This window comes from Phyllostomus hastatus, unplaced genomic scaffold (genome assembly GCF_019186645.2).
Source record: "Phyllostomus hastatus isolate PE091 unplaced genomic scaffold, TTU_PhHast_1.1 phas_scaffold_555, whole genome shotgun sequence".
Taxonomy (NCBI): Eukaryota; Metazoa; Chordata; class Mammalia; order Chiroptera; family Phyllostomidae; genus Phyllostomus; species Phyllostomus hastatus.
In genome coordinates, this window is record NW_025334036.1 from 12,825,956 (window position 1) to 12,853,217 (window position 27,262).

The following is a 27,262-nucleotide window of genomic DNA, read 5'->3' on the forward strand; positions in this document are numbered from 1 at the left end:
CCAGGACCTTTCTTGCCTGGGGCCCGCTGACACACACTTCACCTTACGTGGGTACAGTGCCTGGGGCTCCTGCTTCTGGTATGTGCCTTGGAGACATGAGGTTGCTCTTTTAGTCAAGGCCACCTAGTATTTGGATATTTCCTTAGAGTTCAGGGCCTTGAACTCCCTGCGTGAGGAAATGCCCTATTTTCTGTTGGTGTTTACCCCGGGTCCTGGTTCGTGAACAGGGGCCATTTTTGTCTGGTTACTACCTGTCTTGTGAGGATAATTATCAGGCTGAGTGTTGTGGACGCATTTGGCCACTGAACACTAAGGCCGCTTATGTCAGGTGCCATTGTTGCCACATGTATATGGGTGGTTTTATATTTCCAGAGATCTCGGGGTTCTGTTCCCAGTGGTTTACCTGTGAGACGTTGCACACAGTGTCCAGGGTGACCTCACATCTACAGTCAGGAAGAGGTTGTGTGCGGAATCGCTGTGATCTGTTCAGGAGCAGCATCGAGAGGAGGAGTCCATAGACTGTTTTACAAGGGCCTGGATGTCAGACTTTGCAGCCTTTCTTTTGAAAACCTGTTTTTTTTCTCTTGAGAGCAGGGCGTAAATGTAGGGGCGTGGTCCCGGCCATGCTTGTCCAGGTACAGAGTCCTGGGTCAGGACCACACGCACACACACCTGCACACCTGCCTGCTGCATGGTGTCACACATGCCTGCAATTAACTGCTGAAGGATAGAGGTGTATGACAGACAGGTGCAAGGCTTACCTGGGAAAAGGGGGCATGGGTCTTACCTGAGAACCTGGGTGAGTTACTCAAATGTACATGTGATTTCTCTATACTTCCCAGGTGTGGTGGCCGTGCAAGGCTCGCAGTCAGACATGAAGAGATGACTTTTTCTTTCCTTTGATGGCCGGACCTGCATTGGCGTGCTGGAGCGAGGGCGACCCTGGGTGCCCCAAGCTTGTGGATCCCTCAGAAAGGTAAGGTTTTCTCTCTACCACTTTGTGGCTGGCACTTTAGATTTAATAGACCTGGTAGGTAGGTCTATTAATAGGGTCCAAGCACAGGGCTTTCTGTTCCAGTTGGGGAGCCTGGCCCAGCAGTAGTATGTTCACACTGCACAGTGGGTACCACACCTCCCGTCGTCACACCTCAGGGACAGAAGTGTGTGACTGTGAGATCCTCCCCCCGGGAATGGTTGACAGGGGTCTTTGCCCTGTTCACCCAGTGGCATTTCTCAAACGTGCATCTGATTTCTGCCTCGTTGTCAGGTACCGTTGCAATGTGGAGGTCTTCATCAGCCAAGAAGAGAAGAGTTCTCTGCCTGGATGCCCGGAGGTCTCCAGGGTTCGCAGTGGTGACATGGCCCTCAGTGAGCCTCACCCCTCCCGACACTCGGGAAGGTAAGCGTTCCTCCGCGCCAGTTCAGCCAGCTGTTGTCATGTTTCGTAGAGCTGGTCAAGGTGGCTTGTTTGGCTGTCCCGAAGGGCCCACGGGTTCCCCACAAAGAGAGGACTGACTGTTCCTCTTCTCAGTGGCTGGGATCTAAATCCCGCAGGCCACTGGAGGACTCTGAGGTCATTCCCTCACCTACAGAGCCACTTTGCTGAATTTTTTGCCTTTGAGAACGTGCTTGGATCGATGATGACTCCCTCAAAATGCATTCCTTGGAAGCTGAACAAAATGAGTGAGAACTCCACACCGTCGTTCTCATCGGATCTGAGGTCCAGCACGAGGAGGGCCACAAGGACCATTAGTGTGAGGGACAGCTGCCTCTCAGTCACAGTCGTGTACACACCACACTTGCCTGCCTCATGGTGTCACATAGGCCTTCGGTCACTCATATGGGACAGGGGTGCATGACAGGGAGATGCAAGGTTAACTCCCAGTGGGATGGTTGACAGGCTTAACTTGTTAAGAATCTGAGTAGTTTTCTAAAATTTCTTTGTGATTTCTCTACACTTCTCAGGCGGAGTTGTCTTGAAGGACTCGAAGTCACCACGAAGGGACCGCCATTTAGACTTCTGATGACGGGAGGTGCTGGGCTGTCCTGCAGGAGTGCGTCCTCGCTGTGCACCACACTGGGTTTCTCGGGAAGGTAAGCATGTTTGTTTTCCAGGTTCATTCTCTTGTTTGAGGAATTTGTACATGTGCTGCAGACAGCCTGTCCGTGTGTCCTCGGGTATTCAGGGTTTTGCTCTACAAATGGGTGGACTGTTGCTCTTCCTTAGTGTCTGGGATTTAGGTGCTCCAAGCTGCTTTAGCATGCTGAGGTCACTGGCTCAGCGGGTGGAGCACCCAGGATGCCTTGCATAAGTGTCCTGTGTCCTGGCACGTGCTCGGATCGATGATGACTCCCTCACAATGCATTCCTTGGAAAGCTGAACAAAATGAGTGAGAACTCCAACCGTCGTTCTCATCGGATCTGAGGTCCAGCACGTGGAGGTCCGGGGCAGGCAGGAGAGAGGGACAGCTGCCCCTTGGTCACACTCATGCATCCTGCACCCATGGCTTTAGCTTACAGAGCTTCTTAAATTTCTGTGTGTATGTTCGTTGTGTTAGTTTTTGAGCACATTTCTCAAATGTGTGTGTGATTTCTCTACACTTCCTAGGTGAGGTGGCCATGCAAGGCTGTCCGCTGTAAAGGGATGACTTTTCTTTCCACTGATGGCTGGAGGTGTTTGGAAGTCCTGGAGGGAGTGTGTCCCTGGGCGTGCTTCATGCATGTGGATTCCTCAGGAAGGTAAGCGTTTCTCTGACCCCATTTCTGCTGTTTGTTTTAGAAATACGTAGCACTGGTGGAGGCTGCCTCTGCAGGTGTCCCCAGGTGTATACAGGTTTTGTTCCATGGGTGGAGAAAGTGTCCCTCTTGCACAGTGGCTGGGATCTGGGTGCTCCAGGCTGCTGGAGGACTCTGAGGTAGTTTCCTCCCCAGATGAGCCACTCAGGAAACCTTTAGGGTAACCCAGTGTGCCAAAATGTGCTTGGATCGATGATGACTTTCTCAAATGCATTCCTTGGAAAGCTGAACAAAATGAGTGAGAACTCCACACCGTCGTTCTCATCGGATCTGAGGTCCAGCACGTGGAGGGCCCCTGGGACAGTAGCAGTGAGGGACAGTTGCCCCGTAGTCACACACATTCATGCTCCACCCGGGGCTTTAGCTTATAGAGCCCCTGGTATTACTGTTGATAATGTTCATTATGTTTGTGTCTGAGTACGTTTCTCAAATATGCGTGTGATTTCTCTGCACTTCCTAGGTGAGGTGGCTGTGCAAGGCTCACTGTCAGCTGTGACCTGCCTTTCCTTTGATGTCCAGAGTTGTGTGGGAATCCTGGAGGGCGTGCATCCCTGGGTGTGCACCTTATAGATACATTGCTCAGGAAGGTATGTATTTTTCTAACTTTCGTTTTTTCCATCTATTTAGCATTTAATAGACTCGCTAGAGTGGTGGCTCGTCCACGTACCTGCAGTGGTATGCAGGGATTTACTCTGAGAATGGAGAGACTGTCTGTCTCTCTTGCTCAGTTATTTGGATTTGCTTGCTTTATGAAGCTCCTGCAGGGCTCTGAGGTCACTGGTTCACCCACTGGCCTGCCCGTCTTGCCTCCCTACATTTCCCTGTGTCCTAGAGCGTGCTCGGATCGATGATGACTCCCTTACAATGCATTCCTTGGAAAAGCTGAACAAAATGAGTGAGAACTCCAACCGTCGTTCTCATCGGATCTGAGGTCCAGCATGTGCAAGGGCCCCAGGGCAGGCAGGAGAGAGGGACCAGTGCTCCTGAGTCACACTCATACACCTGTCAGCTTCATAGTGTCACACACACCTGTGGTCACTTGACTGGGAGGAGTGAGGCTTAGCTGGGGGAAAGGTTGGTGAGGGTCATATTACCTGAGAACCTGGGTGAGTTACTCAAATGTGCATGTGATTTCTCTATACTTCCCAGGTGGATGACCATGCAAGGCTCGCCATCAGCCATGAAGAGACGAGCTTTTCTTTCCTTTGCTGACCAGAGATGCTAGACAGTGTGTTTCTGGGTGTGCCTTGTCCATGTGGATCCCTCAGGGAGGTAAGATGGTCTCTCCTACAGTTCATTACCATCACTTTAGATTCCTTAGAACTGCTAGACATGGCGTGTCCGTGTTTGCCCCATGGTTTCCCTCCAAGAGTGGATTGACTCCTACTGTTGCTCAGTGGCTGGGGTCCTGATTCTCCACTGCACTGGGGGTCTCAGGTCATTGGCTCACACAGTGGTCTGCACCGGCGACCCTGGTCAATTGCAGAGCATCCCAGAGCGTGCTCGGATCGATGATGAGTCCCTAAAAATGCATTCCTTGGAAAAGCTGAACAAAATGAGTGAGAACTCCAACCGTCGTTCTCATCGGATCTGAGGTCCAGCACGTGGAGGGTCCAGGGGAGGCAGCAAGGAGGGACAGCTGTCCCTCAGTCGCACTCATGCATGCTCCACCCAGGGTCTTAGCTTATGTAGCTGCTTGAATTACTGTGTATATAATCAGTGTGTTCATTGCTGAGTACATTTCTCAAATGTGCATGTGATTTCTCTACACTTCCCAGGTGGGGTGGCCATGCAAAGCTCACCATCATCCATGAAGAGACAATCTTTCTTTGGTGACGTGAATTGCTTAGGAGTCCTGGAGAGTTTGTGTCTCTGGGTGTACCTCACACATGGATCATTCAGGAAGGTAAGATGTCCTCTGTCTCAATTTTGGACTGTTGAATGGTCTCACTAGAGTAGCAGGGTGTCCACACGTTCCCAGTGGTATGCAGGGATTTGCTCTGAGAATGGAGAGACTGTCCCTCTTGCTCAGTGACTTGAATCTGCCTGCTTCTCGCTCCTGCAGGGCTCTAAGGTGACTGGTTTACACACTGTCTGGCCTGTCCTGCTTCCCTACATTTCCCTGAGTCCCAGAGCGTGCTCAGGTCCATGATGAGTCCCTAAAATGCATTCCTTGGAAAAGCTGAACAAAATGAGTGAGAACTCCAACTGTCGTTCTCATCAGATCTGAGGTGAGGGACAGATGCCCCTTAGTCACACTCATGCATGGTCTATGCATTAGGGAGCCTCCTGTCTTAATTTCACCACTTCTCTTAGTGGTTTGGGGCTGATTGGCATGGCATCGTCATTTTGACTATCATTTTTTAAAATTTAGCAGGCAGGGTGGTGGAGGCCCAGTAGGCACACTGTGCGGAGATGTCTCTGCTGCATGTCCGGGTTCCGAGTAGCCCTTGCAGGTCTTTTTCTAGGAGTTAAAGATCAGACTCGCTCATGTTTTTTGATTATAGCCTCAGGCTCACACTTGTCAACCTGTGGCCCCTTTTTGTCGTGCTGAGGCAGTGTGACTGCAGTTCAGCTGGTAGTGGGGATAGAGGGAGTTGTTTGCAGATCGTGTGGCTGAGTTCCTCAGTGCATCCAGATGCACAGAGCCCAGCCACTGACCTGCTCTGCTTTGGCCTTTACCCTGAAGTCCAGATGCTATGCTTGGTGACCCAGAGGGCCAGCCAGGAAGTTTGGGTGGGTGGTAATGTGATTCCGTGAGGTTCCTTTGGATGTCCTGTCTTTTCTTGTTTTCACAGAGTTCACTGGGCTGCCTTGAAGTCCTTGCTTTCATTGGTCACTGGGTTCTACCAGGGAAGGCGTGGCCTGTGTGCCTGGCTCTGTGGTGGCTCACCTTGGCCCACTCGGAGTTCCCATTCCAGGTCAGTGTTGCTCTGTAGGGCTTTTCCTTTGGTCTTGAAGAGGTGCATGCTCGCATGATCCATGTTCTCTTTGATTTGAGTCCTCTGAGTTCACAATTTTCAAGGTCAGAGTGCCAGGGTGTTTGATTTTTCCTGGTCCCAGCAGCTCTCAGTGTGCTCAGAGGTGTTGGATGAACAAGGTGAAGGACCTGGATGAGGCAGGGACTTGGAGCACCATGTGCCCAGTTCACAGCCCCTGGCAGAGGTGGTCTACCTTGGAGAAGACCCCTATTTTCGTTTGTGGGAGATGAGCTCTGTTTTAATTTTCTAGAAGCTACCTGTGGGGTGAAAGTCCTTGTAGGGTGTGAGGGCACTGCTTTAAGAAGCAAAATAATGAAAGAAGACAGTGGTCTTGTATGAACAGTTTATGTTCAGAAGACAAATGCATGTTTTACCAATTTGTATGTTGGTAAACTTTAAACTTAAAACTTTGCAAGTTTTGCTGAACTTTTCTTTAAAAGTACATTGAAAAATAATAAAATAAGTAGAAATGTTACTCCTTTATATACAATATTACAAGATATTTTAATGATTGACATAATAGAGGGAAACTTGTAAATATGTTTGATAATACTTATGGTATTTTGCAGATGGCTTCAGAAAGAGTGTTAGGATATTAGAGATACACACAATTTTTCTCTTGTTCAGTGGCTGATTGACAATGTTGCGATCAGTAATCACACAGAAGCCATTATTCTGGGCATTTTGGGGAATACTCAATATTGTAATGCATGTGGTCACATCAGCTTTATGGTTATATTGAGCTTGTTTGATAATGATGATTTACCTCAGTCGCTTTCGTCAAGACTGTAGATTAAAATACTGCATTTGTGATTTCTTTTAGATGAAGAATGGTTAGTAGTTTCCAATTATGTCCCAGAAAGGCTGCAAGTCCCTAGGTAATGGCCTTGGGGCAAATTTTATACTGTTGTTCAGAAAACAATCATTCCATTTCAGTTAATCTTTCTAGATACCTGGATACTATTGACATGCATATTTCCCTGAAACAATGGTCTTAATGAAAGTTGATAAGCTGGCAGCGCTTTTTGTCAATGAACTTGTCAGGTGCCTCTCTCTGACTTTGGCAGGGAGTATTAGAGAAACCATTTTTTATGAATACCATTTTATCATTGATTAAATAATAATTTCCATATTATTTATTTTCATTGATAATAGCAAAAAATTGATTCAGAATATTTAGTGTTTAGATTATGGAAGTATTTGATTTTGTTAACATAATGATGAGGCAGCCCCTGTCTCTTTCTATTGGCTTTTGGGGGGAGGGGGAAGGCAGGTCCTGTTTGAATTTGTGCCTGTGAGATACACACACACAGAACTTAAGATTAAGTTCTGTCTTCCCAGCCTGCACAGGCTACCCACAGTTCAGAGAGTTTTGTGTTAGATTAGATTATGTGCACGTGCATTTGCATTCCGACTGTAAGTACACAAAGTGCATTTATATCTATCTATATATATGTCTTAAAATGTTGACTTCCTTTTCTCCCTTTCAGGTGATAGTGGAGGCTATAAGGGAAGGGGAGCAGTCTAGACCTTTGCCTCACCTCTTCAGGATCTGTTTCGGAGGACTTCTCCATTGGTGGTCTCAGGCACCCTCGCAGGTATGACTCCGCACAGGCAGGGAAGGGCATGTTGATCAGAGGTTTAACAGGCCTAAGATGACTAGTGGTCAGTAGATGTTATTCTTCCAAAGCTTGGTGGCATGTAGGTCTAGTTCAATACCATGAAAATTCTTGCTCCGAGCCCCACGGGAGTGGGTACAGAAATTGGGGGTAACAGTTTTGGGTCCTAACCAGTTTCCCTAAATGGGATTTCAAGCTCCACTATTCTCATCAAACAGGGTACAGGGCTGGATAATTACCTTCATAGTGTGGAACTAGAAGCTAAAGAACTAAGCTAAAAGAAACCCTCTAGTGCAGGAAAGAACCATCTCATCTCACAGTTGAGTTCAAAAAGGAAACTTCAGTAACAAGAGGTAGAAAACTCAGAATAAAAGACTAAAAATATGGACCCCCCCCGCCATGGTTACAAAGAAATACGCAGTTGACTCTTCAACAAAGAGAGGGTGAGGGCCTCAACTATGCTTGCACTGGAACATTTGCACAAGCAGATTCTTGACCTTGAAGTTGACCCTTGGAAAACTTGGATGTGCAGTGGATACACCAATTGCAAAAAAAATCTGCAGATAATTCATCCCCATAGTTCAGTCCCGAGGTGTTCAAGGGTTAACTGTAATTCCAAATAGATGTTTGCACTAATAAAAACTAGCCTCTGAGATATTTAGGTTTATTCTTTAAGGAAATGTATTATTATGGCTAATTCTTCTGTTTGTGAGTGACTCAGAAGATACAAGACTCAGGGGAAAAACTTTATCTTTGTACCTGAGCTTTGCCTTAAATTGAGAATTCTTGTGATTCCTTGTTATTATTTCTATGGTGTATAATTGGTTATATTTAAATCCATATGTAGATGAATTATATCTGGTACATTATTTTGAGTTTGGTATAAAGTGTTGTGGTAACTGGATATCATAAATGAACCACTTATCACAGAAGGACCTTAGGAAGTGGACCAAAAAGATTGAGATTTGAACATTTGCTTTGCCCATATGTGAGGCTGAACTAAAATTCTAAGCAGCCTGATACCTGATACGTACCTGTTATTATTTAAGGGGAAAATCTGTGCTGTGAGTGAGGCTGTGGTTTTCTGCTCTGCTTCCTCGAAGGTATAGCCTGGGACTGGTTAATGGTAAGGTTTTGTTTCTATATAAAAACTCCTGATAATGTGCTTGAGGCCAGGGTGTCTTGGTCTCTTTGACTTGACTGTCTGGTAAATCAGTGGTGTATACAGAAAGGAATGAAGCCTTCTCTGTGTAAGGAGAACCAATATTCCTCATGCAGGGATCACAGGGACACCTGAGCAAGGCGGACGCAAGAGATGTAGTACTCATCTTTTTAAAAAATATTTTATTTATGTTTAGAGACAGGAAATGGTAGGAAGAAAAAGAGGGAGGAAAATGATGTTGGAAACACTGATTGGCTCCTTCTTGTTTGCACTCCAACCAGGGCGTGAACTCACAACCCAGGCACGTGCCCTGCCTGGGAATCAAACTGGCAACCGTTTTACTTTTCAGTTTGACACCCAACCCACTGATCCTTACCCAGTAGGGCATGTAGCATTCATTGTTGACTACTCCCCTAATCCTGTCCTCAGACAGAAGCCATTGGGAAAGGTGACCTTTTGTCCCACTCCCCATGGGGCACCACGAAATCCCTGATTGTTCTACAGTAAATCTGAGACCTTTGATGCACTTGGAACCCGCGATGAAGGGTGCTTTTCCTTGTAGGAGATTTCAGGAGAAGGGAGTTCCAGGAGTGGGGCTGCTGCGGTTTTAGTGGATGATCAGATCTTGTCTTGAAAGATGTAATGCAGAACATTCACGCTCAATAGGCTTCCAGGGGGCCCAGCAGAGGTGACAATCTCAATTAGTGGATAGGGGAGGGGTTTCGTAACTTCATTAGAGTAAAAATTCTACTCCTGGTCAGATAATGTCTTGTGGAATACTCTTTTCGCCTCCATCTGTCCCCCTTCAACTGAGCGATGCTATTGTATGAACCAGTTTGGATGCTTGCTTCTCATAATTTTAAGAAATTACGTGTTCCTTTTTTTACCTTGTACGTAGCAGAAAATATGACTTCCAGGATATGCACCATTACGTGGATTAAGGCTGCCTTTACTGATTGAGAAATCCCAAATAAACCGTCAACCTAGTGAAACTTGCTTCTAGGGAATGGAGGCCTGTTCTTTCAGACCTGAACATTATGATAGGCTCCTCTCTACAAGTGATGTACATGACATGACCCTTATCAGAATTGTACTTCCATGCTAAGCTTGCATAGTTGAAAGTTGACCAAGTGTTATGATTCAATGATGTATTTAATTTTTCAAAAAAAGATTTTACTTATTTTTACAGGAAGGGAAGGAGAGAGGGAGAGAAACATCAATGTGTGGTTTCCTCTCATGAGCCTCCCACTGGGGGACCTACCCTGAAACCAAGGCCTGTGCCCTGACTGGCTTTCGAACCCGTGACACTTTGGCTGGCAGGCTGGTGCTCAATCCACTGAGCCACACCAGTCAGGGCTCAATGATGTCGTTTCTATTGAGTCCTATTTGTTTGGGTCTAAATGCCCAAGCAGATAGCTTCAGCTCTGTCATATGATGTTAGGTTTTCCATGTGTCATAGTTTTAAATTATGTTTCAACTAGGAATACCTAGGGGTCCTGAGAATTTCAGCCACAGTGTTGAGATCAGATATTTTTTTGCTTCTGGATGTAAAATTCAATAGAATTAGAAGCTTCCTGGTTTTTATTATTCTTATTATCATTATTATTATTATCATTACTAATAGCGTCCCTTAGGTGCAGTTCTCCTGTCTGACTGCTGTCTATTCCTGTTTTGGTAGAGAAAGACTCCTGAGGAGGAGAGCTGGTGGCCTCCACTCCAGGCACAATGTAAACTACTCCAACTAATTTCACTGAATTTGCCAAAAGCCCAGACTATTCTGGAACAGGGTTTAAGGATGGTATTTCTGGTTAGAAGTTCAGCATCAGATTGATGCATAAGGGAGCTGGTATTGTTTGGGTCAGGAGGACATTTGATGCCATAAAAATTATTCTGACACCCAGCATGGCTGCCATTCTTGGGAGGGGATGTAGGACTGACTCAGGCTATTCAAAATACAGCTATGGAAGCAGGAATGACTCAGACCAAAGAACATGTTGACATAGCAAATTTGGGAAAGATACCATGCATTAGAATAAAAACATCAGATTGGACAGTAGATGCCCTAGTAACTTGGAAAAAGGAAAATAGGAAAAGTCAGGCTACTAATGGAACTCAAACTCCAATGTTGTAGATACCAACTTTTGATTTCATGTTGAAGAATGTCGGTCCGATCCTTTTGTAATTCTGGGACTCAAAGCCCTGTTACTGAAAATCAGTCTATATATATCTTTTTTACTCAAATAAGATGAGCTACCTAAGGCTTATTTTCAGCTGCTCTGGAGAGATCTACAAAGATTTCTTTATGTGCTGTGTAGTATTTAAGCGATTTTTCTTTTTTAAGGGACAGCTCAATATTGTATTAGTATAGGATGTACAACATAGTGGGTGGACATATATATGTTTAGTAGCCCCAGCACCATAGTCACTACAATATTGTTAACTATATTCCTAATGCTGTACTTTACATCCCCACAACTATTTTGTGGCTGCCAATTTTCACTTTTTCAATCCTTCACCTTTTACACCCAGATGTATAACCCCAAACCCCTCTGAGAGCCATCAGTCTGTTTCGAGTAGGTATGAGTCGGTTCCTTTTGTGTTTGTTCATTTCTATTGTTGTGTGGACCCCACATGTAACTGAAATTATGGTATTTGTCTTTCCGTGACTATGTCTCTTAGTAAACTGTATAGGTCCATCCATGCAGTTGCAAGGGGAAAAATTTCCTTTTTTTTTAAAGGCCGAGTCATGTTCCATCTTTTAGATGCGCCTCATCTTTATCCACGCATGTATTGTTGGGCACTTGTCACCTCCCACATTTTGGCGAATAACGCTGTAATGAACATAGGGGCCTCTTATCATTTCTATTTGGGTTTTTGGTTTCCTTGGAGCCTGGCTAGGTCCGTTTTCTGAGGGGCACTACTGGTCCTTGCAGGCTCCGGGATTCTCTTCCACTTCAGGAAGTGGGAAGTTCACCCTATTGTTTAAAACATCCTCAGAAGGAGCAGCGTCTGGGTAGACCCTGTGCTATCAGTTTCGGGCTCTACTAGCCCCGCCTCTTCCTGCTTTTCGGACAGCCTCCTGCGCCGGCGTGGCCCCAGGGTCTCTTGGGTATTTCCCAGCTCTCTCTGGGCCTGGGTAGGTAGTTCCGGCAGGATTGGCGCGTAGAGGGGCCTCACTTCCTCTTCCTGGGGCCGCCATGCTTGTGAGAGGGCTGTGTCCCTTCATTCCCGCACCTTTGCTGGACAGGGTGGCCCCGCGGGTCGGTGGGTGTTGCGGTATTCTGTTGGTGCTTTTTCGGGAAGCCGAGACGTGCGCAGCAAGGAGGGAGCGCAAAGCAGCTACCACCTCGTGGTATGGTCTCCCAAGTGAGCGGCTTCTTGTGAGCACGTGGTGGGTCTGGCTTTGCTGTTGTTGCTTGGAGTAGCTCTTTTGCGGGTGGCTGGGGACGAGTTCTTTCGCCGTGCTGGGGGCCAGGGAACCTGGGTGGAGCTTCTACGTTCCATCCAAGTCCAGCGAAATGCCACAAGGGCGCTCACCTGTGCTCATCTGTGCATTCCGGCCTGGGTTGCTGGCCTTCTCTAGGTGAGGTCAGTCAGTTGGTTATTGTGCCGCGTTTGCTGGGCTACAGTGCCTCTCTGGGATTTTTCTTGAAATACTCACGTACATTTGATGTATTCTTGTGAGGAGGCGAGGTCCAAGTCTACCTGTGCCACCACCTTGATGGGCCACACGCGTGTATATATTTTACCATACCGTATATTGCTTTTTCATCGTGTTTATTGTTTCCGTTGCTGTGTAGGCCAGTTGTTCAGTTTTGCTTTTGGTGTCCTATCCAAAAAAAAAAAATTGCCCCGACCAACATCAGGGTGCTTTTTTCCTATGTTTACCGTTTCAGGTGTTAAACTCTTTGTTAAAGTCTTTGACTTTATTTGTTGTGCATGTCGTAATATACGTCTCTTTTTCCTTCCCATCCCCCCCACATTTTTTCTTTCTTTTTTTTTTTTTTGCTACGTGGGTATCCAGTTTCCCGGCACTATTTTTGGAAGAGATATTCCCTATTTTGTACTCACGGTGCCCTTGTGGAAGATTAGTTGACCGTGGTTTTCTGGGTTTCTTTCCAGCTTCTCTATGTCATTGGTCCATATGCTTGCTTTTATTTCCGTGTTTTGATTACTGTAGCATTATAATGAATATTGAGGTCTCTAGCTTTACTATTCTTACCGACATTGCTTGGAGTTTTGGGGTCTTTTTTTGCTTCCCTGTGATTTTTAGGATTTTTTTTTCTATTTTTGTGAAAAATGTCATTGTGATGTTGATAGAGATTGCATTGAATCTGAAGACCTGTTTGGGACATGTGGTCATTTTAGCAATACCAGTTCTTTCAGTTCATTAACATAAGACACATTTTCATGTAATGGTGGTATCTTTAATATCTGTCCTCAACGCTTTACAGTTTTCAGTGTATAGATGTTTTGCTTCCTTGGTTCATTGTATCCCTGTGTATTATTTTGGGTCCTGCTGTAAATGAGATTATTTTATGAATTCCTTTTACGGAGAGCTCACTGAGAATGATACAGCTGATTTTTGTACGTTGATTTTGTTTCCTTCAGGCTGCCTGAATTCATTTATTCTAACATTTTTTTGCAAATTCTTCAGGTCGTTTTTACATATAAATCATCTTATCTACAAACAGACTTAAATTCTTTGTGGTTTGGATGCTTTTTATTTCTTCTCCTTAGCCAATCACTGTGAATCAGATTTGCAGTGCTGTGTTGAGCGGAAATGGCATAAGCTGGGATCTCAGTCTTGTTACTAGTGTATAGCACAAAAGCCTTAAGCATTTCACATTTGTGTACAATGATTTTGTCATATGTGGCATTATTATGTTGGGGTCATTTCTTCTACGCATACTATGTTGAGTGTGTTTAGCAGGAAAGGGTGGGGAATATTAATATTGTCAGATGGTATTTTTACATCTGAAATGATCATATTAAGTGTTATCTTTTATTTGGATAATGTGGTAAATCAGATTCATTGGGTTCTATATATTGAAATATCTGGCATCCCAAGAATAAATCTTACTTGGTCATAGCGTATGATATTTTTAATTTGGTGTTGAATTTGGTTTTCTAGTGTTGGATTTGCCAAAAATGTCCATTACATTCTTTATGCATGATGGCTCTTAATAGTGCCTAGTTGTGTATAACTTCATTCAAAACAATTTTGTTAGGTTTATTGTGACAGCTGTCATATTAGTCTGCTTTTTAAAAAACGTATCAAAGTTGAACTTTTGTGCAGCCATTTTAATATTGAAGGTAGAATAAGATATGCAACATTTTCGTATCTTACTATTTCCAGAAAGGTAAAAATGGAATTGAAATGCAAAAAAAAAAGATTTGTGTCGTGTATGGAGAAGGTGCTATGACTGATCAAATGTGTCAAAAGTCGATTGTGAAATTTCTTGGTACTACTGACATTTTGGCTAAGTAATTCTTTGCTGTAGGGCTCTGTTACACATTGGAAGACATTTAGTAGCACCTGCAGCCTGTACCCAGTAAAAGCCAATAGCAGGAGATAGCTGACATACTCTGAATATCCAAATTAATAACGTTATTGGTGAAAATGGGAAATATGTGTTCTATTTTATTGAAATAAAAAAAGTAAACAGACTTCTGGCCAATGCAATATGTTGTTAAGGATTTTGTGTGGATGTTCGTAAGGAATAATAGCCTGTAGTTTTAATTGCTCATGATGTCTTTGTGTAGCTTTTGTATCAGGGTGACAAAGCTTACCTCCCTGGAAGGAGTACTGCCTCTGCCCACTTTACTTCACCCTGCCTGGTCCCCAATGCTTGATCTTTTAGTGAATGATATGTAAGATTCCCCAAGGGAGCAACGACTTAAGACAGGCATGATCATTGGGAGGCCCCAGGGAACGACTTGGGGGACTACAGCAAAAGGGGGTGATGGACTCTGGTCCCTCCACTTTGACATAGCCTGAGTCCTCATTCTGTCTTCCAGAAGTCTCCTAATCTCTTCACTGCCTTACTTCCCCTTCCTGACTTAAGCCTGAAACAATGACTTAAGCCTGAAACAATGCTAGTGGTAGGCGCCACCCTGTGCTGGAATGGGCGGGTTCCCCAGGTGATCAGCCCTAAGAAAGAATATGTAAAATCCTGTGAAACTTGCTTTGTTTAGAATGCCTTCAATTAAATGATAAGGGTCCAAGAAGGAAATAAGTTTGTTCCTCAAATTTTTATGGCTCTTTAGCTATCTGCTCCTGACTCAAAATAGACCTTCAGAGTTCTTTGTATGTTTTCTGTTGTTTTATCTTTACTGCCTGACAATGATTAATGAGCTCTACCTGTATCCCTGTTAATTCCTTTAGGTGAAAGGCTAGATTGTTATTTTGAAACCCTTTATCTTTCACATACCATATTGGTACCCATAATTGTCATGTGCTTAATGGGCGGGTATCACGGTCAGTGTTGGAATTTCACAAAACCTTGTTTAAAAATATACTGTTCAAGTGGAATCCATTGATTAAAATGCAGTAATAATCTTTTGGTGCTTAGATTGTCACTTGAAAGTTTCCATGGTGGGTAGGTTTCACCTTGAATACAAGTGAACAGATAGGAGGTGTCCAGATACCCGTGTTCCATTGAGAAAATTGCATGTGACTTCTTGGTGTCATTCTTTGTTTTACGCTGAGTAATAGGGTCACCCAGTATTTTGTGTGTGACCCATTGTCGAAAGGCTGTGAATAAGCAGTATGCATTGTGTTCACCTTTCATTATCAGTGGTGTGTGTGCTTGAGTGAACTTTGTTCAGCCTTTCTTTGGGTCATTTTCTTTATGTTATTTATTTATGTAGATACTCATTTATTCATTCTTTGATTCCCTCCATCTTTGGAATGATCGTCACCACAGAAAAGAGCAACATGTATTAGCTTAAGTTCCCAGAATTGTTAGAAGAAATGTTTCTGATGGGTGTTTCACTCCTTTTTTTCAAGGTCAATTCCCAAAAAAGATTTTCTTTGACCCAGAGCTGCTCTCGCTCTGCACGTCGGGGTTCTTCGAGAACTGGAAACAGGCAATCTGAAGCCCGACTTGGTGTCCTCAGATCCAGGACCATCTCTGGTGAGTGAGCGCATGTGCAGGCGTACAAATGCTTGCCTGTGCCTTTGTTGGGTCAATGATGAGAACTCATACTGCCCTGAAGGAGAGGATGACTTAAAAATCATGCTCAATATGTTCACGCTGAGGCCCAGTGTAAGTGACAACCTTATGTCACCATGATGGGATGAGTGATTTCTGAGGCAGCAATTTCAAGCAGGAATCCCTCGTGCCTCTACCTGATCGTTCCAGTGAACACGGCCTGTTCCAGCTCATGGGCTCTGACGGTGCCCTTTTGTTCATCATGAAAGGCCGTATACGAGGCCTGTCTTTCCAACTTCGTGTGTCTCTTATTGTGTCTTGCAGGGGGACCTTGGGCAAGGTGGTGGCCGTGGCCTTTAAGTTGAAGGTGAGTGGGATCTTTATCTTGGCTGGAGATGAGAGACAACGTGAAAGTAAAAGGAAGCTTATTTTGAGGCAGTAATGATGTTTTTCAGTACTGCTTTAATGTCAGTATTAAAGGCGGCTGCATTTTTTACAACTTTCAGTTGTCGGAATGGGACCTTTAAATTCCAAAGGTATGCTTCCAATTTATAACACTGGACTCCGAGGGGGCCATTTTTTTTCCATGGGACCCTGAAGAAGTGTGATGTCAATTATATCCCAGAATCCTCATGCTTTCCAGATGATCAATATCTTGCTTAGTGTTAGAATTTCACCAAATTCATGTAAAAATAACCATTGTAAGGAGTCCAGCAGTTGAAGGGCTACATTGCTGTTTTCCTGTGAGCCTTTGTGGTAGGCACTACTGAGTTTTGGACTAAATAGTGTAGCTTCAACAAAACAATAAGGCTTCACCATGTCCACTGACAGATTTGTGGGATTCTGTGAGTTTGGTTGTCCTCAATTGGATCTTTGGGCCTCTTAGTTTCACGAAAGTCAGGTGGGTGGTTTGCCACTGATAGTGTTTCCTCTCCAGTTAGGTTTCCTTCAGCCATACTACGTAGATTTCCACATTTCTCAACGGATGATGGGCACCACGTTGAGAGTATTTCCAAATCCCTGTTGTATCTTTGCTCGACTTCGATGTTCATGGAACTTACGCTCCATTTTTGTGCGATTGAGGATACTTCTGCATGGCTTTTGGGGGGATGTGATCATATATGAAAGGGACCTTTGAAGTGCAAGTTTGTACCTAGTGCTTGGGCTCCCATTTGAAAATATCCATGTTGGGAATTTTTTGCCTAGGATATAGCAAGTGAGCCACACAGGTGTGCTGATATCCATGTTCCCTGGAACAAGAATCATGTGACTCCATGGTGTCATTCTGTGATCTTTCCTGAGCAATTGGCTTACCCATTGTTTTCCCTGGAGGATTGTTTTAACACCAGGGATAAGAAAATGCATCGTCTTCACCTTTTCATGACAAGTTCTGTGTGTTTCTATAATGAATCTTAGGATTAGTTTTTTATGCATGAGTTTTAAAATGAAAGTTGTTGAGTTTTCACTTGGTTCTTACTCTATTATTTACTTACCTATTTGGGCATGCATTTTTTCAGTGATCAAAGCACAGAAAGGAGCAAAATGTATTGGCTTCAGTGCCAAAGAGACAGAATCGAGAGTTTAGACAGCTGTCTTTCTCCTGTTTTTCCAGGTCATTTTTAAGTGAAGACTTTGGTTTGCCCTAGACTTGCCCATGCACTCTCTGTGAGGCTTCTTTCTTCCAGAAGTGGACACGTGCAGATCCCAGCCCTACTTGGTGTTCTCAGGTCCAGGACCATCTGTGGTGAGTGTGCACATGTGCAGGTGTACAGGTGCCTGCATGTGTCTGCATTGGGTCAATGATGAGAACTCATACTGCCCTGAAGGAGAGGATGACTTAAAAATCATGCTCAATATGTTCACGCTGAGGCCCAGTGTAGGCGACAATCTTCGGCACCATGAAGGAGAGTGTTATTTCTGGAGGCTGCATTTTCTTGAGGGAATCCCTCCCATGTGCCTGCACCCCATCTCTTCCCTGTGATTTGTGCCTCATGGAAGCGCACGCAGGGGCCAAACTTTCCAACTCCTTATTTATCTCCTTGTGTTTTGCAGGGAGATCATGTTGTAGAGCGTAGACCGTGGACTTAATGTTGAAGGCAAGTGGATGTCTCGTCTTGGATGAAGACCAGGGACAACATGAAAGTAAGTTGTGAAGCTACCTTTCGGGCAGTAAAGACTTTGGCATGCTGCCCTACACATCAGTAATAATTGAGGGTGTATTTGAAAAGCACATGAGGACTGGGACCTTCAAAATATCAAAGATTTCCACCTTTTCTGTGATGAATCCCACTCTAAGAGGACTAGTTTTTTTTTTGTGGCATCCTGCACCATTTCTGCACAGCTAGATACCCATAATTCTTATATCTGTAATGCCAGATAAATATCACGGTCAATGTTGGAATTTCACAAAAATGTGTAAAAAATGACCAAATCAGTGACATCTACAGTTTGAGGGACAGTGAAAATCTCTTCCCATGCACGTTTGTTCCTCACATTGTTGATTTGGCTAAATGTGAATGTGGTTTTGATAAAGCTATAATGCGTCACTATGTGTATCATGCAGCTGTGGGCTTTTGAGAGTTTGGTGTGTTCTCTTGGTTTGTTGGCCTCTTGTGCATCCTGGAAGACAGGCCGCTGGTGTGCCGTTGTCAGTTTCTCCTCTCATGAGTGATGCCACATAGGGATACGCAGCTGCACCCACAGTGCCAGACAAAGTGTTGAGCACGTTTCAGAAACACAGTGTGTCTTCACTTTGATGACAGTGAGGCATTCAGTTGTGTGTCCGTTAAGGAGACACTTGCCTGGCTTCTTCAGGCAGGTGGTTAGATATGGAAGGAAATTTTGAAGTGCAAGTTCTTAGCTGCTGTGTAGGCTTTGGCTGAAAGTTTCCATGGTGGGTGTGGTTTGATTAGAATATAGCATGTGAGCACACTGAGAGGTGCCCTGGTATCTCTGTGCTCTGGAGTAAAGTGTGTGAGACTTCGTAAATCATTGTGGGCTCTACCCTGAGCAACAAGACTCACCCAGTGTTTGTGTGAGACCCATTGTTCTAATGTGAGAGATGAGTTTCCTGCTTTGTCTTCATGTTTAAAGATGACAGCTGCGTGTTTACAGTGAAAATTATAGTATGGGCTTTAGCTGATGTGCTCTTCAATAGTGGTCTTAAACCTCTTTAGACTCATTTCATTGTTTATTCTTCCTTCATATTTTTATTCCAGTTTCCTCTCCCTTCCTCTCTCCCTCTACTGTTCCTTCTTCCGTCTCTCCCTCTGTTATTTCTTTCTGTATTCATTTGTCTCTTCATTATTTTATTTTGGAATGACCATTGCTGCAGAAAGCAGAAACATGCATTTGTTCATTCCCAAGAGTGAATGAATAAGTGATTTAGTCCCCTGTCTTAATCCTCTTTCTCCAGGCCAAGTTCCAAAAGAAGACACTTGGTTGGCCTAGGGTTTCCAGGGTGCTCTCTGTCAGGATTCTTCCATTGTTGGAAAGGTGTGGATCTGAAGCCCACCTTGGTGTCCTCTGATCCAGGACACGTCTCTGGTGAGTGTACTGAATGTGGAGTCATCCATGTGCCTGTCTGCGCCTCTGCTGGGTCAATGATGAGAACTCTCACTGCCCTGAAGGAGAGGATGACTTAAAAATCATGCTCAATATGTTCACGCTGAGGCCCAGTGTAGGCACCAGCCTCATGGCACCATGGTGAGGAGAGTGGTTTCTGGAGTCAGCAGTTTTATGAGGGAATCCAATATGCCTGCACCCCGGCACTTCCCCATAATCACGGTGTGCTGTAGTCTCAGGCTTTGATGGTGCCCCTCATTCAACATGAAAGGCCATGCATGAGGGCAGTCTTTTCAACTAGTTTTGTTGACATTGTGTCTTGCAGCGAGTCCTTGCTGCCCAGCGGTGGCCGTGGCTGTAATGGTGAAGGTGAGTGGATGTCTGTTGTCTTGGGTGGAGACCAGGGACAACTCGAACATGAGTGGGAGGCTGGCTTCCAGGCGGGCAATGAAGAGATGCTTCTGTCCTCCCGTCACCTGCAGTGTTGATGCGGGCTCAGTTTTGTGTTTGGCAGTCCTTAGGGATGAGGCCTTAAAACTCCAAAGATTTCTTTCCTTCCTGTACGTAATGAATTGGAGTCTTACATGTGCTACTTTATTTTTCTATGTGAACGTGAGCAAGTGTCATGTCAGTCTGTACACAGCCTGCTATTGAGAATGCTCACATCATTAATGGGGTATCATACCATCGCCTGTTGGAATTTCCCAAAAGCGTGTGTAAAAATTGATCACTGTGGTGTCATCCCGAGCTTGAAGTACAGGAAAAATTATTCTCCTATGGTCCTTCATTGCCCAGCACTGTTGAGTTTTCATCTGACTGTGCTCTTTGACAAAATATTAAGGTTACACATTGTCCTTTTCAATAACTATAGGGTTCTAAAAATGTGACTGTATATAATCTATTTGCCCTCATATACTTCACCAAAATCAGCTCTCTGCTGTGGCCTTAATGATACCCGATAAATATTCAGTTGGACACAAAAAGTGATAGACTCAAGGTGGAGATTAGTTAAAATCACTGTATGATGTTCACTTGTTACTTCAACTTCATCAAATTCAATCACCAACTAGTTGTGTTTCTGGTCAGGAGACACCTGCATAGCTTATGAAGGATGTGGTCAGATTCAGAAGGGAATGGTGAAGTGCAAGTTCACAGCTGAGCTTAGGCTCTGGCTTGAAAGCTCCATGATGGGTGGGATTAGTGTAGATAAATATGCAAAGGAGCAAAATGGGAGGTGTCCAGAAATCTGTTCCATGGAGTAAACCATGGGCGTCATGGTGTCATTCTGTGCTCTACCCCCAGCACTGGGTCTTCTCTGGTGTTTGGTGTGTGACCTGGGTTTTCAGCACCAGGGAGGAGCAGCCTGGGCTGTCTTCAAGTTTCATTAGAAATCCCATATCTTTATATAGTGGAACACAAGAGGCTGTGTTTTGTGTTTGTGTATGTTCTTGCATCAACATTGTTGGAACCTCTCATGGGTTCCTGTCTTTTTGCTGCTATTCATTTATTTATACACTCATGTACTCATTCTTTCATTCATTTATTGGTTTTTCAAATGATTTTTAGCTCTGAAAGGACCAGCATACATTCAGTCCAGTTCCAATATTGATGGGATAGTAACAGTTTAGAGGATGTGTTTTACTCTTTTCCAGGTCATTTTCCCAAAGAAGATTTTCATTTTACGTAGTCCATTTGTGGCTCTCTCTCATTTCAGGCTTCCTCCAGAATCGGACATGTGCAGATCCCAAGCTCATCCACCATGGTATCCCCAGTTCCGGGACACATCCCTGGTGAGTGCATGGTGTGCAGCTATCAGAGAAGTGCCTCCATTGGGTCAATGATGAGAACTCATACTGCCCTGAAGGAGAGGATGACTTAAAAATCATGCTCAATATGTTCACGCTGAGGCCCAGTGTAGGTGACAGTTTTGTGGCACCCTGATGGGAACTGTTATTTCTGGAGGCAGCTTTTTCTTGAGAGAATCCCACGCTTCTGCACCCCATCACTTCCCCTGAGAACAGGGCCTGCTGTCGCCATAGGCTATGGCTGTGCCTCTCTGTTCGTCACTGAAGGCTGTACCCAAGGACAGTCTTTCTAAGTGCTTGTTTCTTTTGTCTTGCAGGGAGACCATGGGCAAGGTGGTGACCATGGCCTTGATGTTGAAGGTGAGTGGGTGTCTTGTCTTGGAGGAGGCCAGAGACAACATGAACGTATGCAGGAGGTTCATTGTCGAGCAGTAAAGACATTTATGTGGTGATGTGACCTGCTTATTGATGTAGGCTAATATTTTACAACTTTAGTTTTAGGAATGGGACTTTTAAACTCCAATGGTGTCCTTTCTATTTATAATTCTGGAATCTAAGGGGATCATTTTCTTTTTCCATGGGACCTTGGACAAGTGGGATATCAGTTGTATCCCACCTTGTTACCCATAATCCTCATATTTTTCCTGGATGATTAATTTAAATTTTTTTAATGTTCAAATTTCACCAAACCTTTGGGTAAAAAGTAACTATGCCATGGAGTCCGGAGATTCAAGTGTGGTGTGACATTTTCCATGGGTCTTAGTTTGCAAGCAGTGTAGAGTTTTGAGCTAAATAATGTAGGTTACACAAATCAGTAGGGCTTCGCCACATCAATTGACAGACTTTGGGCTTCTGTAAGTTTAGTTGTGTTTGATTGCTTCTCTGACCTCTTGTGCTTCACCAAAATGAGGGTGCTGATGTGCATTGAATGGTTTGCCGTTCACTGTTGCAGATGGAAAGCTGCATTTGCTGAAACTGTGATAAGTGTGCTGTTGAGAATATTTGAAACTCTCTGTTTTATCTTTACGTCATCTTGCTCAAGAATGAGGCAGGCAGTGTGTCTCATGAAGAAATACTTGCTTTGCTTCCTGGGGGAAGTGGTCAGGCATGAAAGGGAAGTTCGAAGTACAAGTCCATAGCTGGTGCTTAGGCGCCACACTGAAAGTTTCCATATTGGGAGGGGTTTGCTAAAATATAGCAAGTAATGAAAATGGGAGGAGTCCAGATTTTCATTTGGCCTGGAGCATTTTTGATTCTGTGTGCCGGCTTTCTTCCAGAACTGGACATGTGCAGATCCCAGCCTTCCTTGGTGTCCTCATTTCCCGGAACCATCTGTGGTGAGTGTGCGCATGTGCAAGTGTACAGATGACTGCATGTGCCTCTGTTGGGTCAATGATGAGAACTCATACTGCCCTGAAGGAGAGGATGACTTAAAAATCATGCTCAATATGTTCACGCTGAGGCCCAGAGTAGGTGATAGTTTTGTGACACTATGATGGGGGAAGTGCTGTTTCCCTCCTGAGCAATGGGAAATTTTGTGAGAAAAATCCCCATGCCTCTACCCCATCACTGCTGCATGTACATGGCCTGCTGTGGTTGGCACCTTTGACGGTGCCCCTCATTCATCACAGGATGCCACATATGAGGCCAGTCTTTCCAACTCTGTTTCTCTCGTGTCTTACAGAGAGACCGTGGTGGTCGTGGCCTTCATGTTGAAGGTGAGTGGGGCTTTGTGTTTGGAGATGAGAGACTACTGGAAAGTGAGGGGAAGCTTGTTGTCAGACACCAAAAGCTTCTGTGCTGCTTTACCCTCTACACTGAAGCAGGCTGATTTTTTATGAAAGTCAGTTTTATACGTCGGTCCTTAAAACTCCAAAGGTGTCCTTTCTGTTTGTGATTGTAGAGTCTGGGCGGGGCCATATCTTTTTCTATTGGATCCTGAACAAGTATGAGGTCCGTTTGTGCACAGTTTAGTAGCAATACTTCTGATTTTCTTAATGGATGATCAGTATCTTAATTACTTTGGAATTTCACCAAAACTTTGTAAAAAAAACAACCATTCCTATGCAGTCCATAGGTTGAAGTGGCATAGTGATATTTTACCGTCGGTCTTCCTTGGCAGGCACTGTTGAGTTTGGGGCTGAACAGTGAAACTTCAGTGAAATAGCAAGGCCTCACCACGTCCATTGGGAGATGCGTGGTCTACTGTAAATTTCCTTGTGATTGATTGGTTCTTTGACCTATTGTGCTTCACCACAATCAGGTCACTGATGTCCGATTGGCAGTGTTCCTCTCCGGTTAGGTCTCCCTCTCCATGCTAGGTACACAGCAGCATTTTCATAATGGGTGATGGGCACCATGTTGAGAATATTTGTAAATTGCTGTGTGTGTCTTTACTTCATTTTATGTTCCAATGAGACTCTGGTAGTGTACCCTTGAGGATATACCTGTCTGGCCTCTGGGTGGATGTGGTAAGATGTGAAAGGGACCTTTGAAGTGCAAGTTCATAGCTGGTGCTTAGGCTCCAGCAGGAAAGTTTCCATGTTGGGAGGGGTTTGCCTAGAATATATAGCACGGGAGCCACATGGGAAGCGTCCAGATTTGTGTGCTCCCCAGAGTAAATTGCATGCTACTTGCTGGTGTCTTTATGTGTTCTGTACTTAGCAGTAGGGCTCACCCAGCAGTTTGCCTGTGACCCTGTGTGTGAATGCTGGAATGACCAGTATGCGTGTCTTCACCTTCCAGTACATGTGCCTCGTGTTTTGTGGTAAAATAACATTAGTGAGTTTTTTGTGTGTCTTCAGTTGGAACTGTGCTGTCTTCTATTGCTTTGTTTTTTCATTTTACTATCTAGCTCTCTGTCCACCTTTGAATCACTTACCTGTTCATGCTCTTCTGTAAGCTTGTCTGATCTGGATTGATTTTTTACCCTTGGTGGTTCACCAAAGTCTAGTCACTGATGTGCCATTGGTAGTATTTCCTCTCTGGGTAGGTTGTCCTAAATCATGGCAGGTAGACACCTGCATTTTCCCAATGTGGGGTGTGGATTGTGTTGAGAATAGTTCAAAATCACTGTTGAGTGGTATTTCAGTTCGTTTTTACCAAAGTGGCGCTCCAGGTGTGTAATCACGGAGGAATCACTAGCATGGCCACTTGGGCGGTGGTCGGACACAAAGGGCATCTTTGAAGTACAAATCTGTAGCTGGTGCTTAGGCTCTGGCTTGAAAAATTCTGTGTTGGGCAGGTTTGCCTCAGATAAGCCAGTGCACACAATGGGAGGTGTGCAGATATGGGTTCCCCAGTTTAAATTGTGGGTGACTTCATAGCGTTAACTGTGTTTTACTCATAGTAACAAGGCTAGCCCTGTGCTTTTTCACTTACCTATCTGTCACTTACCAGAGATGAGCCATATGCGTGGTCTTCACTGTCATGACGAATGCACTGTGTTTGAAGAGAGAGTCACGGGAGTGGTTTTATTGTGTGTGTGCTTGCTTCAGTGTCGTGAGCCTTTTTTGCCTTGTTTTGTTATTGTTTCTCTGTCTGCCTTTTATTTGTTCTTTTTTATTTTTCTTTCCTTGGTTTTTCTTTTTTATGTAAGTTATCTGTTTATTATTTTATGTTGAATGATTATTACCATGTTAGAGACCCACATTCATCAGCTTTAGTCCTGATAATGACAGAATAAGTAGATTAGACGGCTGTCTTTCTTTTCTTCAGGTCATTTTCCAAAAAGTTTTGTTTCGCCTAGAGTTACCAGTTTGCTCTCTGTCGGGCATCTTCTAGAATTGGAGAAGCACACATCTCAAGTCTTCCTTGGTGTCCTCCATTCCAGGAAACATCTCTGGTGAGCATATGATGTGCAGGTGTGCAGGTGTCCAGATGTCAGGAGCGTGCCTCCGTGGGGTCAATGATGAGAACTCATACTGTCTTGAAGAGAGATGATGACTTAAAAATCGTGCTCAACAGGATTACGCTGAGGCCCAGAGTAGGTGACACTTTGCGGCACCATGATGGGGGGACCATGATTTCTGGAGGTAGCACTCTTCTTGAGGGAATCGCATGTGCCTCCACCCCATCTCTTCCCCATGAACAGCTCATGGTCATGGCCTTTATGGTGCCCCCTCGTGTCTCCTGGAAGGCCGTGCAGGATCCAACTTTCCATCTCAGTTTCTCTGATTGTGTCTTGCAGCAGATGATGGGTGACGTGGTAGCGCAGGCCTCTATGTAGAAGGGGAGTGGGGTGTTTGTCTTGGATGGAGACCAGAGATGACTAAAAGGAGGGAGAAGCTTGTAGTCAGGCCGTAAAGACTTTTATATGCAGGTTTGCCCTCAACACTGAAGCTGGCTGTATTCTTAATGAGTCCGTTTTGGGAACGGGACCTTCAGACTCCAAAGGTGTCCTTCTTAGTACTAATGCTGGTGGACTCTAAGGAGGCTACTTTCTCGGTCCACTGACCCCTGAAGAAGTGTCATGTCAGTTGTATTCCAGCTTGTTACGCATAATCCTCATGTGCTTAATGGGTGATCAGTGTCTGTATTAGTGTTAGAATTTCACCAAACCTTTGGGTAAAATACAACCATGCTGGTGGAGTCCAGAGATAGAAGTGTTGCAATCTTTCCTGCTGGGGGTTGGCAGGCTCTGTCGAATTTCACACTAAATAATGCAGCTTCAACAAAATGGTAAGATTCCACCTTGTCCATCGACAAATTCATGGGCTTTTGTAAATTTGGTTGTTAGTTTGGTTCTTTTACCTCATTCCTTGCTCTTCACCAAAATGAGGTTGCTGATGTGCCATTGGTAGTGTTTTGTCTCCAGTTGGGTTGTCCTAAATCATGGTATATAGTTGGTGAAAACCTTGATGTTTAAAATAGTTTAAAAACACCACTGTATCTCTACTTGAGTTCATTTTACACCAGAAGGCAGCATCTGGTTCCGTGTGTTGAGGAAATACATACTGTGCTTTTTGGAGGATGTTTTTTTTTTTGTTTTTTTTATCTCTCTCTTTATTCATTAATGTATTTATTTTCAAATGATCGTTGTCACATAAAAAAGGGAAGCTTGCATTAGCTCAGTCCAAAGAGTGACGTAATAGCATGATTTAGACAGGTCTTTCTCCTCTTTCTCCAGGTCATTGTTCCTGAGAAGACTTGTTTGGCCTACAGCTCCCAGGTGCTCTATGTCAGGCTTCTTCCAGAACTGGACATGTGTAGATCCCAGCCCTCCTTGGTGTCCTCGGGTCCGGGAACCATCTCTGGTGAGTGTGTGCATGTGCAGGTGTACAGGTGCCTGGATGTGCCTGCATTGGGTCAATGATGAGAACTCATATGGCCCTGAAGGAGAGGATGACTTAAAAATCATGCTCATTATGTTCACGCTGAGGCCCAGTGTAGGCAACAGTCTTTGGCACCATGATGGGGGGACTGTGATTTCTGGAAGCAGCATTCTGTTGAAGGAATCCCACCTGCCTGAAGCCCATCGCTTCTGTGTAACACGGCATGCTCGTGTTAGTCAGCTTTGAGGGTGCCACCTTGATCCTCATGGAAGGCCGTACTAGCGGCCAAATTTTCCAACTCCTTGTTTCTCTCATTGTGTCTTGCAGGCTGACCGTGTGGCAAGGTGGTGGCCATGGCCTTACTGTTTAAGCTGAATGGGTGTATGTGGTCTTGCATGGAGACCAGGGACAACATGAAAGTAAGTGGGAGGCTTCCTGAAACCTTGGTATTGATGTAGAATAAATGTTTTGATGGTCAGTGTTAGGGGCTGAAACTCAAAAACTAAAAGGTTTTTTTTCTATCTGTATAAAGTTGAGAAGAGTGTTGATTTTTTTTTTTAATGAGTTCCTGAGCAAGTGTCTTGTAAGTTTGTACACAGCTTGATACTCACAGTCTCACATGCTGGATGGATGATAATATCATGGTGAGTGTTGGGATGTCCCAACACTGTGTAACAATGACTGTGAGAATAGCTTCCAGAGATTGACGTGCACCAGAGATCCTTTCCCACAGGCCTTTGGTGCCCAGCACTGTTGACTTGGAGGCTCATTGTGGGTGTAGTCAAGACATTAAGGCGTCATCATGTCCATTTACGGATTCACGGGCTTAAGTAATTGTAGTGGGATACCACAGGTCTTTCGACCTCTTGTGCGTCCCTGAAAACAAGCCACTTGTTTGCCAGTGA

At 44.6% G+C, this 27,262-nt stretch overlaps 1 long non-coding RNA gene and 13 other non-coding genes across 14 annotated transcripts; all 14 read left to right on the forward strand.

Moving 5' to 3' along the window:
* The first annotated feature begins 1,631 nt into the window (after nucleotides 1-1,631).
* On the forward strand, nucleotides 1,632-1,724 carry LOC123809813. Its single transcript, XR_006784102.1, has one exon. It is a non-coding gene; the product is annotated as a small nucleolar RNA SNORD116 (small nucleolar RNA).
* A 613-nt stretch (nucleotides 1,725-2,337) lies between these two features.
* LOC123809812 lies at nucleotides 2,338-2,430 on the forward strand. The gene has a single exon (XR_006784101.1). It is a non-coding gene; the product is annotated as a small nucleolar RNA SNORD116 (small nucleolar RNA).
* Nucleotides 2,431-2,982: 552 nt separating this feature from the next.
* Nucleotides 2,983-3,075, forward strand: LOC123809811. The gene has a single exon (XR_006784100.1). It is a non-coding gene; the product is annotated as a small nucleolar RNA SNORD116 (small nucleolar RNA).
* Nucleotides 3,076-3,637: 562 nt separating this feature from the next.
* Nucleotides 3,638-3,731, forward strand: LOC123809815. Its single transcript, XR_006784104.1, has one exon. It is a non-coding gene; the product is annotated as a small nucleolar RNA SNORD116 (small nucleolar RNA).
* Nucleotides 3,732-4,301: 570 nt separating this feature from the next.
* On the forward strand, nucleotides 4,302-4,395 carry LOC123809821. Its single transcript, XR_006784110.1, has one exon. It is a non-coding gene; the product is annotated as a small nucleolar RNA SNORD116 (small nucleolar RNA).
* Nucleotides 4,396-4,938: 543 nt separating this feature from the next.
* LOC123809822 lies at nucleotides 4,939-5,031 on the forward strand. The gene has a single exon (XR_006784111.1). It is a non-coding gene; the product is annotated as a small nucleolar RNA SNORD116 (small nucleolar RNA).
* Nucleotides 5,032-15,582: 10,551 nt separating this feature from the next.
* On the forward strand, nucleotides 15,583-17,460 carry LOC123809572. Its single transcript, XR_006784024.1, has 3 exons — nucleotides 15,583-15,697; nucleotides 16,040-16,082; nucleotides 17,328-17,460. It is a non-coding gene; the product is annotated as an uncharacterized LOC123809572 (long non-coding RNA).
* Nucleotides 15,747-15,826, forward strand: LOC123809860. The gene has a single exon (XR_006784146.1). It is a non-coding gene; the product is annotated as a small nucleolar RNA SNORD115 (small nucleolar RNA).
* Nucleotides 17,461-17,508: 48 nt separating the features above from the next.
* LOC123809861 lies at nucleotides 17,509-17,588 on the forward strand. The gene has a single exon (XR_006784147.1). It is a non-coding gene; the product is annotated as a small nucleolar RNA SNORD115 (small nucleolar RNA).
* A 1,723-nt stretch (nucleotides 17,589-19,311) lies between these two features.
* Nucleotides 19,312-19,391, forward strand: LOC123809866. Its single transcript, XR_006784152.1, has one exon. It is a non-coding gene; the product is annotated as a small nucleolar RNA SNORD115 (small nucleolar RNA).
* Nucleotides 19,392-21,110: 1,719 nt separating this feature from the next.
* On the forward strand, nucleotides 21,111-21,190 carry LOC123809862. Its single transcript, XR_006784148.1, has one exon. It is a non-coding gene; the product is annotated as a small nucleolar RNA SNORD115 (small nucleolar RNA).
* Nucleotides 21,191-22,470: 1,280 nt separating this feature from the next.
* Nucleotides 22,471-22,550, forward strand: LOC123809863. The gene has a single exon (XR_006784149.1). It is a non-coding gene; the product is annotated as a small nucleolar RNA SNORD115 (small nucleolar RNA).
* A 2,435-nt stretch (nucleotides 22,551-24,985) lies between these two features.
* Nucleotides 24,986-25,066, forward strand: LOC123809859. Its single transcript, XR_006784145.1, has one exon. It is a non-coding gene; the product is annotated as a small nucleolar RNA SNORD115 (small nucleolar RNA).
* Nucleotides 25,067-26,388: 1,322 nt separating this feature from the next.
* Nucleotides 26,389-26,468, forward strand: LOC123809865. Its single transcript, XR_006784151.1, has one exon. It is a non-coding gene; the product is annotated as a small nucleolar RNA SNORD115 (small nucleolar RNA).
* The last annotated feature ends 794 nt before the right edge of the window (nucleotides 26,469-27,262 follow it).